Below are 19,133 nucleotides of genomic sequence, written 5' to 3'. Positions count from 1 at the left end.
GATAAAGATGCGAGATATAACGTGAGAGAATGACAAAGAGAGGAAGAAGTGGTACGTGGAGTTTAATGTCCCAATAAATTCCTGGTTATTGTCGTATCGACATATTTAGGGTCACTTTACGTTAACCGATACGTGAGATGAAATTCATGAAGTCCCGTAAAAGAAGTACTCTCAGATACCGAGAAGTGCAATTCGAAAAAAGTAACAGCGAAAAGAGAATTATAGAAGAGAAAATTAGCATTAATCAATGTAACGCAAGGAAATGACAATGTTGCAAGTTGTTCCCATATTGCGTTATCAGCCTGTGAACGTAAATAAATTAAAATCGAGCAGATAAATTCGTTTGACGTTTATCGTGTCGCAATATCGTGAGAAAATATGGGCTCGAGAAACAAACTGTCACATTACCGTTAAAAGCCATCTGCTGTAACACCTATAAAGACCATTCCAACACAGAAGTTTAGCGCGAGCGAACTATATTTATGACTTTACATGGGCGGCGCCGTAATTTAATTGGTTAACGTACACCGGAAACTCGAAAAAAAACTTCGCGCAAGCGGAGAATGGCGGAGTGTGAAAAAATCCCGAAAGAAAGGAGGAAGTACTCGCGGGAGTGAAAGGCGGGATCGGGTCGTTTAAGTGATTACTATGAAGATTACTATCCCCCCCCCCCCCGGTCGACTGACGAGCACGTCACGTTCGAAATAGACGGCGGGCGCACCATTGTGTGTCGACGAAAAGAAAATCAATAATCGCGACGATTTGCCGATGCGTCGTTACAATGCGAAAAGAACTGCCTGGCATACCGAAGGCGGAAATTGGGTGGTGGATCGAATTGAGTGAAAGGTATCTCTCTATACGGAGCGCGCGATAACACGGATCCAACGCGTGTCGTGTACGTCGCGCGTCGTTACGCTTGCGAGCCACGAGCGCGATATCTTCGACCGGAAATTCGGGTGAGAAGCAGGGTCAGGAAAACGTCAGGAATGCATCATATTGCGATCCCGCGAGGAGATTCGCGAAGAAAGGAGGAAGTGGCCGCCGAGTGAGTGAAAGGATGCGGGATCAAAAAATTCAACCGAGAGATTATAACACGATCTCTCGACGCACGTGTACGTCGTATCTCTCTTCCTCTCTCTTTCTCTCCTTTTTTTTTCTTCGCTCTTTCTGTTTTCGCATACGTAACACATTGGTATCTCGCTATCGCTCTTTAATAGGAATCATAATACAGCGCGGCCGGAATAAAGCCGGTTCCGCGGACGCGTTTGTTCGTCAAATACAGTATATCGCAACAAATAGGATGAATGCGACAATACAATAACGGTACATGGCTACAGCGCATTTGCGTACATTCAACGTTTCAATATTTAGCGAATAAATGCGCTCTCTTTGCTTTGGTTCGCAACACAATGCATATATTTAAATAAAGATTCAATAATGCGTGTTGCTCGTCGACAGCTAGTTTATTTATTTATACATTAGCGACGTGGTGAAATTATCGCGTTGTTATCGGATCGATTTGCTACTCGGAAAAAATAAAAATGTTCTAATTAGAGCTCACACATTTCCATCAGCGCTAATAACGCTATTATAAAAATTGCCTGGCAATTTAGGTAATAATAAAATAAATAAAAAGATTCGATTTACGATTAATTAGTGATTGATTTATGAATGTAGATTCGTAGATGTAATAAATGTCGTATCTCTATACGTAAAATAATTTTTATACGAGTCTTCGAATACTGTTTTCCAGCCTCCTATCTAGCAATCGGTTGTTAAACTGTTCCAATATTAATTATGATCGCAATATGCAAACAAGTAATTAAGACAAACAAGTTTTCGCTCCCGCGAGGCGAGCACGCAGCTGCACGGAGATCCGTAGGTGTCGCGCACCCGCCAACGAACAAACGCATGGCACGTCACTCGAGTTAAACGAGCTTTTGTTCTTGCGCGAGTAAAGAAACAACCTGTTGGCTGTGTAATCAACAACGGTGAGCGCGTTATTTGCACACGCGTCGCATCGCGCCGCGTATTAGGGTCTTGGCAAATTCTGCTTAAGATTCCATTGACACCTCCCTCAAACAGCTGACATAAATCGGCGGATTATCTATCTTCGTGCGAACAATGTTAAAACGATTAAGAGGCAAGATCGTGCGGACGGGGGGAGCCGAACGCGCGTTCCGAAACCCGTCTGGCGTAATAATTTCCCCGCGCGAATTATTCCACTCGCGCCGTTCGGCTGGCATTCGCGAAACTCTGAAAAGAAAGAGGGGAAAAAGAAGAAAACGAGGAAAATACCTTGACCCCTTGCGAGCGAGTTTATCTTTAGCTCGACGTTTCCGACGCGCGATTAGGGTGATGTCACTACTTAGGTATTCGGGTAGTATTTCGGGAATATTCTGGTATTTTGGAGTCTGCCTCGAATAGCACGTGGCACATCGAATAAATCAATTTGTTAGGGAACGACCATGTTTACACGGCGACTTGTAATCCGGTTTGGTCACTACCATATAATACTCTATCCGATCCAAAATTTGTCTTCTTTTCATCATAACGAATATAACGATCATTTAAAATATGAACCTATTTTGATACTCTAAACATTTGTAACAATCTTTATTATATATTTTGTATATCAAAAGTTGTAGTTTAAATATCGAAAAGGCTCATATCTAAACGATCATTATGATTAAAAGAAGAAAAATTTTGGATCGGATAGTATGCGGTAGAGTTATTAAACCGGATTACATCAAGCCGCCGTGCAAACGTAGTCAATGTCTTATTGCTCGACCGCTTTCGCGACATCATCTGACATCATCCGCCGCGATCGAAAGGTGAAATGAGAAATGACCGTCGCTTTCGCAAGCGCGGAAAAATTATCTTTCGCGCCGACGAAACATCGGCCGTATCTCTCTCTCTCTCTCTCTTTCTCTTTCTCTATTTCTTTCTTTCTTCGTCTCGAGGAGCGCACTGCAAGCGGAAATGCAGCACAATGTAATTTAATCCGTGCTAATGCTAAGATCGTGAGACGGAGCTTGTTTTGCCAGCTTGTCATTAGTCATTTTATTCAGACGATTAACTGTTAAGTCATAGAAACTTCCCGTATACGCGAAAAAATACGCTCGTTGTTGTACTGCCGAGAGTGGAGCGTATATAAAATTTCAAATATTTCTCGCGCGTGCTTTATCACTCCCGCTGGATTTAAATATCGCAATGGAATAAAGCTTCGAGATAAAACCGCTTTCGCTCTTCATTATACACGCCATAAACGGATATATCGCAGAAAGGCATAAACATTTATCGCATATATATTTCCTTTTCATATGTATCGATGTATCGTTTTCACGCGCAAATAAATCGGACAATTCGATAGACGCTCGTTGATCTGCTTTGCGTAATCCCGATATTCTCCCCCGTTCCCTTCGCGCTTTTCGCGCCGCGACGTAATAATTATTTCACCATATTGCCAAGACTGCTCGTTAAAGACACGGTAAACAAGTCGGCGGCGGCTTTTAATATACCGCTCGCGCGTGATCGCACGTAACGGATGAATTAACGTAACGTACGTACATTAAGGCATTCGTGCCGGCGCGCGGCGGCGCGGCGATCCGACCGTGCGTTGCGTGCATGCGCGCGAGTATATCTGTGTATGTCGCGATTTGTTGCAAGCAAGATATCCCGACCTTGACTACTAATCTATTCCCGCAAAACAGTCGATTCCTCAGAGTATCACGTGTACACAATGACATAATTGCGCGGCGCTCGTAATTTCAATTTCCTCACCTTACGTTGTAGTTGAAAACGAATCGAGCCGCGAATCAAGAGCGTATCTCCGGAGATTTCCCGTTTCTGCTCATTAATCATTTACGCTATATATATATATTTTTTAAGATTTACGGCAGTAAATTGTGCCCTTTATATAACGTGAATTTATTTACGCGAGTTGCACTTTTAAATATATCTTGGAAAACTAGCCATGTTTCACGAAAATAAAAGAATTGTGCGCTACTACTGTTACTTTCTCGATTTTAGCATCGAGATCATCGCGAAACTAGGAAACAAATCTTTTTTACATTCGTTCATCATTTTACCAGAATTAGGTGTACATTCGACGTGTTAAAAGGCGCATTACTCTAATCTTCGCGTTTTCAAGGATTAATCAGTTCCGCGTTTGAGAAACGCAGTAGTCATAAAGTAATTTAAATTGCAGAGTGAAAGTGAACCGCGCAAAATGAACCACTAGCCTATAATTATACCAGAACAAGGAAGAACGAGTTATTTTCGCACACAATGTCTCGAGTAGACGCACCGGCCGCGGCGAATGATCGATAGTCATCAGCGGACAGCTGTCGACTTCGCTTCCGCCACTTACAATTGCACAAAATCAAGTAAACATCGTTTGCGAAAAGCCACCGTGAATGCAATTCGTAAATTAGCGCGCAGTCGTCAAATAAAATCGTTTATCAGAGTTGATTCATTAACGATCCCAATATCTCCGCCTCTCTACCATAATGCCGCGTGAAGTTAGCAGCGTTCGATTCAAATGCTGATCGCAGACGAGACTTGAAAAGCAAGCGCGATTGATTGATATTTAATTACTAATTAGTATCCCGTGTCGCGGAGAAGTTCCTCGACCGATCGCACCGGTGCGTTTACCCTCGGCATCGGGGGTGCATCGACATCACGCGGGGAGCCCGTCGCGCAAAAAGTTCTGAAACCGCCTGAACTCGGCGAGAGAGGCAGGAGAGGATCCGAGAAAGGTCGCGCGCGTGCGCGCGCACCGCGACGTTTCTAGAAAGAGCGCGATCGCTCGCAGAGACGCGAATGGGAATGCGTACTGATGTGTATACGCACGGGGATGCGAGTGGCGGGGTTTTTCAAGCCGAAGCGCGAAGAAGGAGAATTCGAAAAGAGCCGAGTAAGAGCGACTCCGAAGTCACTCTGAATTCCCGAGGGACTTCGGAGTTTTCAATTGGCTAAACGTCAATTCACGTCAGGAACGATTCTGCCTTGACTCGAATCGAGACGGAACACCGTGAAGTTCGCGCCGTTAATTTCTAAATACGAATTGAACGACTATGGACTACTATGGAGACAGGGTGATAATCGGCTATATTCTCGCTCTTTATTCTCGCAAATCTTCTGTCTCGTCGCCGCGCTCGCGGGGAACGAGCACGAAGGGCTAACATATGGCGAACGAGATTTAATAACACAGTTGGATACTTACAATGCGTACAAGCCTTCTGCTCCTTGTCGTCGTCGGGACACTAGGTCACGGCACGTTTCACTGATTTCTCGCGAGGTCGGGGTGTGTTGTCACGTACAAGGTACGCAGAGACAATAACATCCGGTCCGAGAGAGTTTCGCTTCTTAATCAACGCCTCTCTCAATTGCGGATAAACGCCGCTCGGTGGCCCGCGCACTTGAGTGTGTGCCCGTTTTCTTCTCGTACACCTCGATGTGTATATTTACGATAGAACTCGCCGTTCAACGTAGATTATAGCGAGGAGCGCGGCGTTCCGCGCCGTTTCCCGAACCGATCGAGCTCGTTGCGCCACCCCAGAAAGTCGAATATCGCACGTCGCGTAACGAGAACTTGGCGCCTTTCGCGTTTGCGTCCGTATACGAAGAGAATCAGCCGTGTGTCGTCTCTCTCTTTCTATCTCTCTCTCTCTCGCCGCCCGTCCGCGTCGACGGGCAGGCCGGTCTCGTCTAGTCGCGAGAGCCGCCGCTCCGTTCTCGCGCCCGCTCGCCGGAGGAACCGGGAAAAACGTACGTTTTACTCGGCCGTGGGCAAGACGCGCGCAAAGGGGAAACCGTGTATACGTGTACGACCAGAACGAGGAGGTTCAAGCGTGAACACGTCTACGACACCACCAGTCACCGCGGCGAATCAACTGACACTGACAGCGACGCGTACGCTCCGAGCGCGCACGCACCCGCGTCACCCCACCACCGCCCGGCGACGAGCGTCCCCCTCCCACCTCGCGCTCTCCCGGCTCCCCACCCCCTGCCCCACTCGCGACGACTCCGGACTCCGGAGTCCGGCCGGCCGCGGTGTCCTCGTCGCCGTCCCCGCGTGACGCCGCGCGCCCACACACGCTCGCGGACTTCGCGGAGTCGCAGCGCGAGCGCGACCCGAGATCGCCGATCTCCGGGAGTTTATTATACAACGCGGAGACCGTCGCGGCGACACATGCGCGCAATGCGAGCCGGCGCGGTGCGCGGAAACGCGCGGGTAACCGGCGAAACGACGAATCTCTAGCGAAGGGAATTTTTTTTTGTAGCTTTCGAGCAAACTCGGCTTTTGCGTCTCTCGCTGTCCTAATTGCTGCGCGCTTTTCATCATTCCGTCGATTTTTCCTCTCACACGCAGCGCGTAACGCAAGGCTCGGTTTTCTCTCTCTTTCACGCGCGCGCGCGCGCGTGACTCTTCGCCGCTCGTGGGATCGCGGATGGTGCCCGAAAGAGAGAGTAGGCCACGACGCGCGAGTAGTGGCGTGTGTTGCGCGATCGATCGGTGCGCCGAGACTTCCGCGATTTTCCGGTATTGTCCGAGACGTTAGTCGTCTCTTTATTTTCTGAAATTTTGCAGCCTGTCACAATCCTGCACGCCTGACGATTTAAAAAGCGTTTTAAGTTTCTTAATGTCTGCGTCTTACGTTTCAGGGGAATTACGAAACTATTTTGACGAAATGCACTTGTAAAGAATTAGACAGGAGCTCGGCTACACTCGCCACGGTAAATTATGCATGCAAAATTCTTTGTGTAAAAGTTTTCGCTATAAGCTGCAGGAATTGTTCGCGTACGTTTATTTTGAAAGAAATTGCAAGCTGATGTGATGCGCTTAAAAATTTTCAGATATTGTGAAATCCGAAATTATGAGACAGAATTAATTAATAGCTTCTATTTGGTTGGCTCGTAATAGATAATTTCAAGTCGTGCCTAAGGCGCGAATTAATTTTTTTTTAATCTTTAAAAAATGATTGCTTTTAATTATATTCACTATGTGTAACGATATACTTTTCAAATTTGCATGGCTTAGAATATAAATTAAAATTATGTACAAAGATATACGCGAAGAACGCCGAGGAATCCTACAGACTTCCGCTTAAAGTCTTCCCGCGCACTTCCGTAAAACGGTAATAATAATCAAACACGCTGCGTACTACATTATAATAATCCTGAGAGGCGAGGCGAGTATTATGCGCCGCGAGAGACAACGTTGCGCGACGTTCCTCTATATCACAAGTCTTACGTAATAGCCGGATCAATTACTTCTGCCTATAAGTGGGACGACTTCGAGACGTTACGCGGCCTTGTTTGCGCTCTTTATCTTCGAAATTGTTGCAATTTTCAAATAGCGTCGTTCTTTTTTTTTCCTCGATCTTACGTCCACATTCCAGCGCGGCGGTTCCTCCGCGCGCGGAGGTAATACGCGCATTCGAACGTTTCTAACAGCTTCTAGAAACGGCGAACTATAGACATCGATGTCAGATAAGAGCTTATAGCCGTCTGTTTCTCGTAACCTATAGGCTAAATACGTCCTTCCGCGCACCAAGAGTTACCGTCCTACTTTACGCTCCATCGCGTTTTCCGGATTCCCTTCGAACTGTCGTTCCGTGCAGTTCTTTAATCACGACGACCTCACCTAAGCGGAAACCATAGAACACGGGAGATAGTTAACATCAGACGCCTGATAGCGATCAATTTGACGTAATTAGTATTGAATCGATATTTCGACGTACGTGTCTTTTCATATGACAAGAGAAATGTGTTAATATTTTTACACAAAGCTATATAAAGACGTGAAAAATGCAGAAATCAAATGAGATTAGACATTAGATTAGATATTTGTTATTTTTAAAGATAGACAAAAACTCTCAAAACAAAGTAAAAACATATCGATAATATAATTTCTTTGTATTGTTGCACACGTGACTGTTATCTTCATTTCTTGAAATGGAAAATATTAAAACTAATACTATATAAAAATCAATTTTCGATTTTATATTCAATAAAAAATTATATTTTATATTCTATATTCAATATAATAATATTTTTAATTCCACTTTTGTAAATAAATGTCTCTTCAAAAAGAATTATTAATCACGTTGTCAATAACACGCCAGTATCGATAAAGTTCAAAAATATTACCTCGACGTTTATGAATTCGTATAATGAATGGATAAAAAACGGATGAAAAAATCTTTTGTTTCAATCGTATCGTACGAAAAGCTCGCAATAAGTTTAACGTAGGCAATGAGTAGTATGAATAAAACGTAGACTGAACTTAGAAGTACTTGGACAGCGAGTATTTACTTTGATATTAAACTCTGGTTGTGGAAGTTTGATATTAAAATTTATACGTCATTAAACGCGCAGTACGAATGCCGGGGAATTTATATTTACAACGGGGGTATATACTTCCGTATCTAGCTCCTACATAGACTCGCCCTTCCATCCGCAGAAATTCTCAGTGCAGAAACACAATGGAAGTCGAGATATCATTTGAAGCAGATTAAAATCTGCAATCCCATGTTTTCTTTCATTAATCCGTTTTTTTTCTCTTTATATATATACGTTTTTCTTTTGCATAACAGAGTATCTACCGTGAGTGCATTAAATATGTTGGACGTGTTTTCTCAAATATCAAAGCGATACTTGCTGCTCATGTGATCTCACGCACGTTAGATACTGATTATCTCACTAAGAAAAATTCTGGATTTCCCGAACGCGAGCTTGTATTCATTTTTACTCATATATGCTATTCATACCGTGTGGCGGGTCTTCCGTGTATTGTCTTCCGAGGCTAATAAGTGCGAATGGATATTTATGATCGAGGAAAGAACGCACAGGAAAGGAACTGCGTTTAGACGGACGACGCGAGTAGAGCATCAGGACGTATATCTGTGGGAACGAATTGTGGTCGTGTTATCGTGATATATAAAACGCGCGAACGATATCAAATTTAACAAGTCGACGAAACTACGCCTCATTAATATATTTCAGAACTGACTGATTTAAAAGCGTGAAAGACAATCGTCGCGGCAGGTCGAGCGTCGCGGGTTCCGAGCTGCCCGCGGAAAAAAAACCTCTTCCAGGGTTCCAAAGACAATTTTAGGTCAAACAGTTATTGCAGGTTATTGACTCGACATCAGATCGTTACTTTCACGTCATAGTGTTGGTCGTGCTTTTAAATCGAAGCGGCGGTTAATCTATTCTCGGACGCGCTATACCGCCGATGTAACAATCCTGCCATTCATCGTTAGGCAAAGAATGTAAGGAAGCGATGATAAATTTTTTAGATGTTCACAAGTCGATGGTGATGTTTCAGCGCGCGTCTTCTCCCATATGAAAGAGGGATTTGTAAAAAAGATATCCGGGGATGCGGGGATTCCCATTAAATGTTCGCGATCGTTGACATTTGAACATAGATCACACGAATATCGTCCAACTATTGCGGACAATTCTACTTGAAAAGTCTGTCTAAGTTTCTTTAGCTCTCGAGCTTGCAATAATTTCAAGATATTTCAATTCCTCTACATGCGAGTAAAGACGTTTTGTATTATAAAACTCAACAACTATGCTTTTCTTCCATATTAGAAAGTGGATGGAATTTTATATTATTTATTTTCACCTAAAATTTATTCTGTAAAATTCTTTAGGTTTCTTGTCGCTTTACTCAAAAATAATTTACGGTATAACATTGATTTCTCTAGTTGTGAAACATCCTAAAGTATATGCATTCGTGCATATGTCTATAAATAAAGTAAAAATAAATAAAATTAATTTCACTGAATTAATTCGTAATATCTAACAGATCTAGCAAATAATTTAGCACAATCCAAAGCTGCTGTAAAATCGGTTCTCTTATCCTGTTCGAGTTAAGTCGCTGCGCACGTATTCAATTTGTAATTTACACGATGCCAGAGCATACGAGATAGGATTACACACCTACGACGGTAACTTTGCACCGTGACTAATAAAGCTTTCAGAACCGGGTAATGTAATGTCCGAGAAAGTAGCTTCAGTTAAGCCGTAAGCTTTAATTTCTGTATACATACGAGCCTTGTTGATATTAGATGGGTCTGCAATTTTCTCTTCTCTTAAACAAAGAGCATCGCCGTTATCATTTTACTTTGTCTTGCAGATAATGTTAAATCTAAAAATATATCCTGAAAGAAACATTTTAAGGTAAATGTACCAATGCCGGGACACTTAAGATCTACATATGTCTGGACACCTTTATCATTTTAGTTTTTAAACAAGTATATATAACGCGAATTAAAATCAAAGATAAAAATACAATACAAAAAAATATTTTAATCTTTGATTCTTTAATTTTAATTCGCGTTATAATTTATTTAAGAACTAAAATGATAAAAATGTCCAGACATTATTGGTACACTTACTTTAAGTAGCATACACATTGAGGAACAGTGAGTTTCACAACAAATTAATTTTTTCTTAAAAATAATTTTTTTTTAATTAAGCAAAGCGACAAATCCAGTTTTTTGAAATGTATTTCAAAGCAACTCTTTTTCGATTATAGCTTAAACTTTGCAAGAGATCATAGAAAAATACGACAAGATGGTGAGATCCGTTAAATTCCAATGTGTCGCTTTAACGGAAAGATGAAAGGGTTAAATTCAAGCAACGATCGCGAAACTAACGACGCTAATTCTAAGACCCGCGACGGTGTGGTGGGGACACGAACGCAGGCCGAGAGACGACGAGAGATCGCGTCGTCGCGCTCGGACAGCGCGAGCGAAGTGAAGGTGTTGATGACGTAATGTGCGCACGGCAGCAACCGCGTGCGTGGTAAAGTGGAGAGTTGCTCGTGACTTGCGGTGTGCATTAAGAGAAAGAGAGACAGAGAGAGAAAGGAGAAGAGAGAGAGAAAGATAACAAGAGAAAGAATGAGATACGAAGAGAGGAGCGGAGCGTGGAAGTTGCGCACAAGCGCAACGACGTGCAACGCTGCGCTGCGCTGCGCTGTCGCCGTCGCTACAGCGACCGTCAAGGACGTTTGCGCTCGGTTTGCCACGCCGAGAGAAAGAAAATGTTGAAGTGAGACGCAGAAAGACGGAACGGCGGTAACCGAGAGGGAACGTGACGGAAAGGTAGATGAGGAAAGGAGAGGGCCACGGGAGAGGCAGAGCGAGAGAGAGAGAAAGAGGGACTGAAAGAGACAGACGTAGACGCGAAAGAGAGGAACGCGCACGGACGCACGTTTCTCGGGAGAGTTCCTTCTCTCTATCGCGCGCCCGCGAGATCGACGCGACGAATTCGAGCCTCTCGATCCGGCCTCGAGCGGCCTTGAATACGTCGCTGGCGACTCTTGCAGGGTGTGTGGAGAGCGAGAGATCAATCTCCAGGGCATTTTCCGTCGCTACGGGCATTGCGACTCGCGGTATTCGTGGTTTAATTATCGGTTCTATATATAGGCTAACGTAATTTAAAAGTAACGTACTGTATTATTAGAAGGTAGAGTTTTATTACTTTTCTTTCAGCAATGTATAAAAAATTTAGGTTAAAAAAATGAGTTCGATCTACGTAGATTTATAGAAGTATTTTAAATGCTTACATATGTCGATTCTGATTTTAATTTGATTTTAAAAGCAATTCTTTTATATATATATATATATATATATATATGATACAGGTTTTATCTATCCTTTGTTACATAAAATTTATAAAATATGATATATATCAAATATGATATACATATATCGTTGAAAAAAGTTATGCTTAAAAAAAATTGTAAACGTTAAGTAAAAAATTTCATTTCTCGTTCCATTGAACTTTTCGCTACATCATTCATCCATCTTTCTCCGCCCATCGCGCGTTACGCAACGGCTATTGTATCGAAATGTGAGCAACACGCGAGCGCTTCTTCAGTAAACATTATTCGTCATTCGCGAGCAACTTCTGGTACAGGAGAGATAAACTCGATCGCTCGCAGAAACGCCGTTTGTTTTCGCTCGTTAAACAGTCGGACAGCGACAGAATTACACTTGCCGCGATCCGCCGCACCGCAAACATGCCGTCGGCGACATGTAATTTCTTAAAACCTCTACGAAAGGTGGCCTCCCGCCTGGCGTTCTCGCCCGGCTCACAGTCCACTTTTACTTTGTTAGAAAAGTCTGGCGCGTATATCAAGGCCATCAGGTTTATCGATCAGAGCCGCGCGCGGGCTTCTCTAATAACACGAAAAAAAAAGAGCGATCCCTCTCATCAAACCGATTGAAATTGTAACTCGATATGCGTCACCGGTCCCTGCCTCGCTTACGTTTTCCGCGTAATGCAAGGTTCTCTCGAGGTACTTGCGCCAAAAATCTTAAAACCTTGAATACAATACAGACAATAGGAACAGGGAATAAGCCAGGCAACAAAAATAACCCTAACTTCAACTTATAATAAAACTGAAGTATTGTGATTGTTTAGATATAAGCAATAAATAGAGAATAGAAATCCAACCGAAATTCTGTTCCTATTGCCTATTAAGGCCTTATTTCATATTTCATTGCGTTAATACCCAGTTTTTGATAAGTTGAAATGTGGTTATTGCCTGTCTTCATCCCCGTTCCTATTGCCTGTATTGTGTGATAGGCTTAATACCTCGATACTTTAGAAATTGTCACCAACTCCCTTTGCTAAAGATTCCACGCGCAATCGATATTCGGGAATCCCAGTACGAAAATCCTTCGTCAATTCGTAATCTTTTTTGAAGTAGCTATAATCAACTCGATGGCCAGTGCACAATATTTCTGATACATCGCGTTGGGTATCGCGTGGAGAAAGTTACATTTTGGTAAACGCTGTTGCGAGAAGTACCTATAGCCGCGTGAATGTTTGTCTCGCGAAGTTAACTTCTGGAACTTCCTTACCAAGGGTTAAAGACTTCATTTATTTTTGTCCGACGCGCGCGTGGGCAGCGTAAAACCGTGTAAATCCACCGCGCAATTTCGTTTCATCGGCGAATCTGTCGCGCGGGAATCACGGAACCTCTGGAACAGCCTGTACACGACACCGACCGCCGTTCGATAAACTGCCAAGTGCGGGAGAGGCGATTGTAACACTCGTGCATAGGTCAATCGGTTATGAGTATGCCGTAAAATGATCGATGCGGCACTTTTCCGCGGGATTGTGTTACCAACCAACGTGTCGGCCGGCGACTCGTAATAACAACGAGATCTCAGCCGTATCGTAATTCGCACCGGCTGATAAACGAATGCGGCAGAAATCGACGAATTATGCCGGGGATAATTAAATGTCGAAACAACGATGACGGCAGCGACGAAGGCGACCGTGTGCTCTTATGTTGTGCTCGCAATTACGTTTTCGCAAGCGAAGCGCCGCATTGTGTAGACTGGCGCGACCGGCGCGGCGCTCCGTTCCGGAGTGTTCGTTTGCAACACGGAGTTTTTAGCGGTTGTGTCGTGGTGCCGCGCCAGGCAGGAACGCGGAGAGAGATCGCGGTGGTTTTCGCAGGAACGCGAGGAACGCTTATCCAATCGGCAACGGCAACGGATAAACGTAACGCGAGTCGGTCGGTTCGGTTGGGAAAAAGTTTTGCATAATGTATATAACAGCCGGTGCTACTTCTCGCGGGTATACGAGCGCGGTCGTCAGCTAAATCAATGACCCGCGGCCAGCCTGATCGAGCGTTTCATCGTCCGCAGAATTTATATCGTTTCAACAACTACATCGTGTCACTGGAGTAACTTATACAGAGCGTTCCAATATAAACCTTGTGTATGTGTATATTTATACGTGTATAATTTAATATAATATTCAGTATTATATTAAATATATAATTTAAAATTAAATCATAGTGAATATTTTATACATGTATAAACATCGACATGTATAAAAAGCGAACGTTTTTATGGATACCCAATTTTGGATACCTCAAACTAGAAAAGAAGATCAAAGAAATTTTTTAAAATTTCATAATGCTTGTTATATATTCGCATCGCGTACGACGTCCTCTGTGACTTCATAGATCTTTAAGCACAGTTATCTGACTTTGACTAATGTTCATATACCGAAATCTCTCTCAATTCAGCAACCTTCACCACAACCGTTTCACACGTGCTACCTTGCTAACTTGCGCTACCTTGCGTAAGATAATCCTGTAAATCGCGAGCGTTACGGTAGGTGAGACAATCTTGCACAACCGTACCAACGTACCAACGTTAGCGGGAATGCAATCGATGATAAGCGAGTGCGTGTATTTCACTTCGTTTAAAGCGCGGCTAGGCCGCTACTTTCATAGATAATGCCGAGCGTTGGAAATATTAGAAAAAAAAATTCCCATTGCGAAACGGTGAAACGTATGTTCGTATTTTTATGCTTGCGTTATTACAATAAGTAACGATATGGACGATAAAAGCACGCACGTAACGAGTAATTGATCGGTGAGTTTACGTCAGCAACGCAAAATTCCAACAATTAGATTCGTTACCTAAAAAGCTTTCCTCATCGCGAAATTGCTGGGTATCTTGAACTGCACTCCATAAGGATGAATATTCCATGTACTTACATTGTTTCGGTAGCATTAATCGTCACGTCTTCTCGTAACGAAGAGAAATCGGATGATTAAGGGCTTTGGGACGTAGAAATATACTTAAGCAGTAAAACTTATAAGCAGTAAGAAATCAACGGTATTGGATCGCTACCGCTTAGGGCCGTGCCTTAAGTTCTGGACTGTGATTGGCTGATTTGCTTACTGCTTGAGTTTTACTGCTTAAGTTTTTCTATGTGCCTTAATGCTACCGAAACAATGTACGATTATCGAAAACGTATCATAATGTATAACTATGTGTCTTTGTGTGCGGGAACATTGAAGTAAGTTCAGAACAGCAAATAATTATTCATTATTATTCATATATACACCCGTAAGCTGTTATAAATACATAAGCTGTTTAGTTTGAAAGTGATGTGAATCCGGTTTTCTGGAACTTCATAAATTTTAATCAAGCGTAAACTGATTTAATTAAAATATAAACTGGAACTTTTATCGTCATCAATAAGTAAATACCTCACATACAAAATAGTGCTACTTCTGAATCGTAAACATTTTTGTTCAAATTTTCTTCCACCATTCAAGAAACGGCGTATGTAATCAATTTTAGCAAATGCTTACAATAAAATTCATTAAGGTTACGAGACACTGTTTCGCATAAATGTGGTCCCGTTACATAAAAAGCAAATAGCATCTTCATAAGTTAATGAAAAACACATGATATATTTAATCTAAATGCATTAAATCGTATTTAATTTGTATGCGAAAAGTTATTTAAATTATTCTCCAAGTATAACTATTACTTGATGTTGACATTTATTATCTTTCTCTTAAGGTCCGCTTCTTTCTCCAAAGTGAAGCGCCCGAAAAACGTAATGCGCAACAAGCTCTTACAATTTCCACTTCATCGTAGTTACCGGGGTAACAAGGACTATGACCTTTCTTCAGAATGTCACTCGCGATCGATTAAATATATATTGTTCGCGCGCGAACTTTTACGAAGTCAAGATATGCGACGAAGAATTTTCAGATTCCGGTATGAAGAGTGCGTGCAATATTTTTAAGTAAACCGATAAGAGGTGCGATAGTTTTAAATCACGCGCAGGTTTTTTAACGTCAATTTTTAAACTGATAATTATGCTCATGTTATCAAGTGCACCTTAAGTGTATTTTGACACGCTATATTTTCAAAAATTAGCGTGTAACATTATTAGAAAACTTAAACGGCGTAAGTGATATAAATAAAATAGTAAATAATATGTAAATAGAATATAATAGTATATAAATAGAATTCTTTACATATCCTGATATGACAAAGTTATAAATACTCTGTTTGATCCGATATAAAAATATAATATAAAACTGATAAATAATAAAGATGCAATTGTATAATAGCTGTGAATTTTATATTTTGTACATTCAAACAAGCTCTTTCGCATCTTAACCGCACAAGTCGAAGATTAAGTCTAGTCAGATTCGTATACATTATACGCGCGATCTCGCTTGAAATCCTAATTTTCTATTCACCCGTAAGATTCTCTCAAGTTCTGCGGTACGGTAACGATCCTCGCGAAGGTCGAAGAGATTTCGAGTAAACTCGAGCGCGGTAAAATGATACAGGACTCGGTGTCTCAAGGATATCATTGAAACCCTCGACAAACTCATTGCCGCCGGCACCGACATCACCTTCTCTCTTATCTCTCGCTCTTATAAGATCTGTTCGACGCGTTATCCTACTAGCGACTGAATACCAAGACCCAGTTGCTATTGCTACTTAAATTGACCTTTACCGCAGTAACGTCGACTGCAGATATCATTCGCTATGTGCATACAGACGGTTTAGTTACGGGAAGTAACGAACATGTGGCTAACACCATGGTTTGAGTGGAACATAAATTACTCGGTTACGCGCAACATCCTATCAGAAACGTCAAAACCACCTTAAATGTGCGTACAACATAGATGATAAGCAAATAAAATAAATAAAGCTTGAGTAAAAGAACATTTAATATTCAATGGGGCGACATAAGTTAATAAAGGAGCTTTATATCGGCGTAAATATCTTACATCAAAGTATCGTGAGTTTTGTACGAAATCAAGAGTCAGTGTGAGCGAATAATGAAATCATTTCTTACTCTCATACACTAACTCTTGTCTTATGAAATCTCTTCTATGGCCGAATGAATTTATAGAACAAAGAGTAGAATTTATATAATGTTAAAGACTCTAGAACCTTTTTAGAGTAGAACAAAAAAGAAAAGAAAGTATATAGTGTTTAAAATATCCCGTTTTGGAACATTTTTCCTAAATTTGTTTGCAATCTTTAAGGATAAAAATTAATCATGGAAAAATTATAAGTTTTACAAAAAAACGTAAACCATAAGAAAATAGATCTTACAATTAAATAAAACAGAATGGCCATCTAAGAAAATTGCCACCGACAAAATTTTATAAAATATTTTATAGAATATGTAATAATATTTGTGTTAATAGTCAAAATAATAAATAAAAGTTTGAAAAATAATAATGGAAAAGAGACACAGTCTTTCAATTCACGTTAGATTTGCTAACAATCTTTCGTTGAAATTTAATCAAGCGATAATGCGACATCTCGTAGTCTCCGAAAAGACTAGCTTAGTTTATCTGTATCGATCTACCGAGAGACGTGTCCGAGCAGGTAATACGAAAAAATTTTGCTGAGCCAAGTGACGGGTCAACAAACGTACGATACGTCGAAATTCTACACGCGCTTTCGCTTTCGTGATCCCTACGATCGATTTACCTGCACCGCGAGTTTTCATACGACACCTGTTGCTGATTACGCGGTTGCTGCTTTCCAGAGAACGGACGCCAACCCGTCATTCGTCGCGTTAAACGATAACTTGAGCAGCCGCGATCGAATCGCCCTTTTGGGAAGCGTGATCCTATGCATCACGTATTGATCTCGATACTATCAGTATCTTTTGTTCTATATGATCAGTGCAGAACTTCTACTTCATGCAAGACGACCTTCTCGTTTTTCTTTTATTCACTTTTTCTTTTCCTTCGCGTCCTGTTGTTGTTTCCCTGTTATAATTCCTATTTATTGCAATTATTAACGAAACACGAAATTCGATATAAAAACACAGTAAACTCGCCACGTAAAGTGGGACACTGCATAATGCAACAGCATTATAATCAAATTAATGATAAACGTTCGGTTGCCTCCGCGTCCGATTAAATTTATAATTCAATTAATAATAACACATTCGCTTCCAGATATTATTATTGGAACTTCGCCGGACGTATAGAAATTATAATGTACAATATTTCATTCTCGATACGATGAAAATTTCTAAACGTTTATCAATAAAGTTATCACTTTTTATCACGAAATATTATATTATGCCATCGCATTTTGCAGCAACAGCAATAAACAACTTCTGTGATTACATCGTAAATTTTTTATAGACTGATATAGTGTTGTGCGATTAAAAAACGGAATAACATCGTGGTCAAACCACTGCGACCGATAATTCTATTCTAGACATTGAGACAGGAAGGAAGACGCTAACTTCCTGACTCGATAAAGTAGGTATGTGTGATGAACTTCCTGAGAGAATTTAGAGCATGTATAATACAATAATCTTTTTTAGATTTGGGATTATGCACAGTTATGTCGATTCTAGTTGTATCGACTTGTTGATTTATATAAAAGTGATATCGCACAAAACGTAGTTTTATATAGTATTGGTGAATTTTTTATAGTGAAGATTTATTACCTTCAAGATATGCAAAAATGCATGACTTTGCAATTTATTCACATACTATTGTATGTTACATATTAAATAAAATAATGTCTGTAAATTTTTAAATTAAAACATAATATTATCCAGAAATAAAAATGCTATTTTTGAAAGTTGTTGAAATTATTCGAAAAAAACATGCAATAAACATTTCTAATAATTTCGAAACTCAATATAACATAACGTTTTTTCGTAAGTGTTATTTCACGTTTTATTATTTCGCTATACAGGGTGCAATCACAAGAAAATCAGTTTTTCTTATAAAAAGTGCGCCAACTAAATGTCAACGTGGGTTTACCAATATTATATTGCGTGAGAGAATGGCGAGCACTAGTATTACGCAGCTTACTGATATGAATATAGTTGCTAAGCTGACCACATTAAAGTCGTTAAAGTAATAATATCTTATTTCGTTAAAAGTCACAGAGCCGTTATAAACTATTTAAGCGTATCAATTGCAACCAGATTTTCAAGAAACCAATAGACACGTTAACCGAAGTCGTAGATAAAATAATAGTACGCATGCAAATTTATGTACATGTATTTGCCTTATAATTATAATTTACATATGTAATTTATAATATATAAAGTGTATAAGTATAAGACATATATTTATATAAGTAAAAGATATATATTTATATACATATATACAAAGATATTTTTTTCTATCGTATATTCAATAAAACGACACATGTCAAGCTGTGTGCTATTTCACTAACGATAAATATTGCGATGCGAATGAATTCAGCGCTACAAAAACAGTAAAAAAGAGAGAGAGAGAGAGAGAGAGAGAGAGAGAGAGAGAGAGAGAGAGA

General features: G+C 40.9%; 1 protein-coding gene across 3 annotated transcripts in view; it reads right to left on the bottom strand.

Moving 5' to 3' along the window:
• The window catches only part of LOC112462828 (putative nucleotidyltransferase FAM46C), a 108,929-nt gene that overhangs the window by 46,840 nt on the left and 42,956 nt on the right, over positions 1-19,133 (bottom strand). The window contains exon 1 of one of the 3 annotated variants that reach the window (XM_025028878.1): positions 5,228-5,892. The exons of 1 other annotated variant lie outside the window; for it this stretch is intronic. The gene's annotated coding sequence lies outside the window, so the exon portion shown is untranslated. Of the gene's footprint in view, positions 1-5,227; positions 5,893-19,133 lie in introns of those variants that run through there. One more of the 3 variants, XM_025028880.1, reaches the window with a different exon arrangement.

This window comes from Temnothorax curvispinosus, unplaced genomic scaffold, assembly GCF_003070985.1.
Source record: "Temnothorax curvispinosus isolate PA1 unplaced genomic scaffold, ASM307098v1 QBEX01012806.1, whole genome shotgun sequence".
Taxonomy (NCBI): Eukaryota; Metazoa; Arthropoda; class Insecta; order Hymenoptera; family Formicidae; genus Temnothorax; species Temnothorax curvispinosus.
Note: the sequence above shows the minus strand (reverse complement) of the source record. Positions and strands in the feature narration are given on the sequence as shown.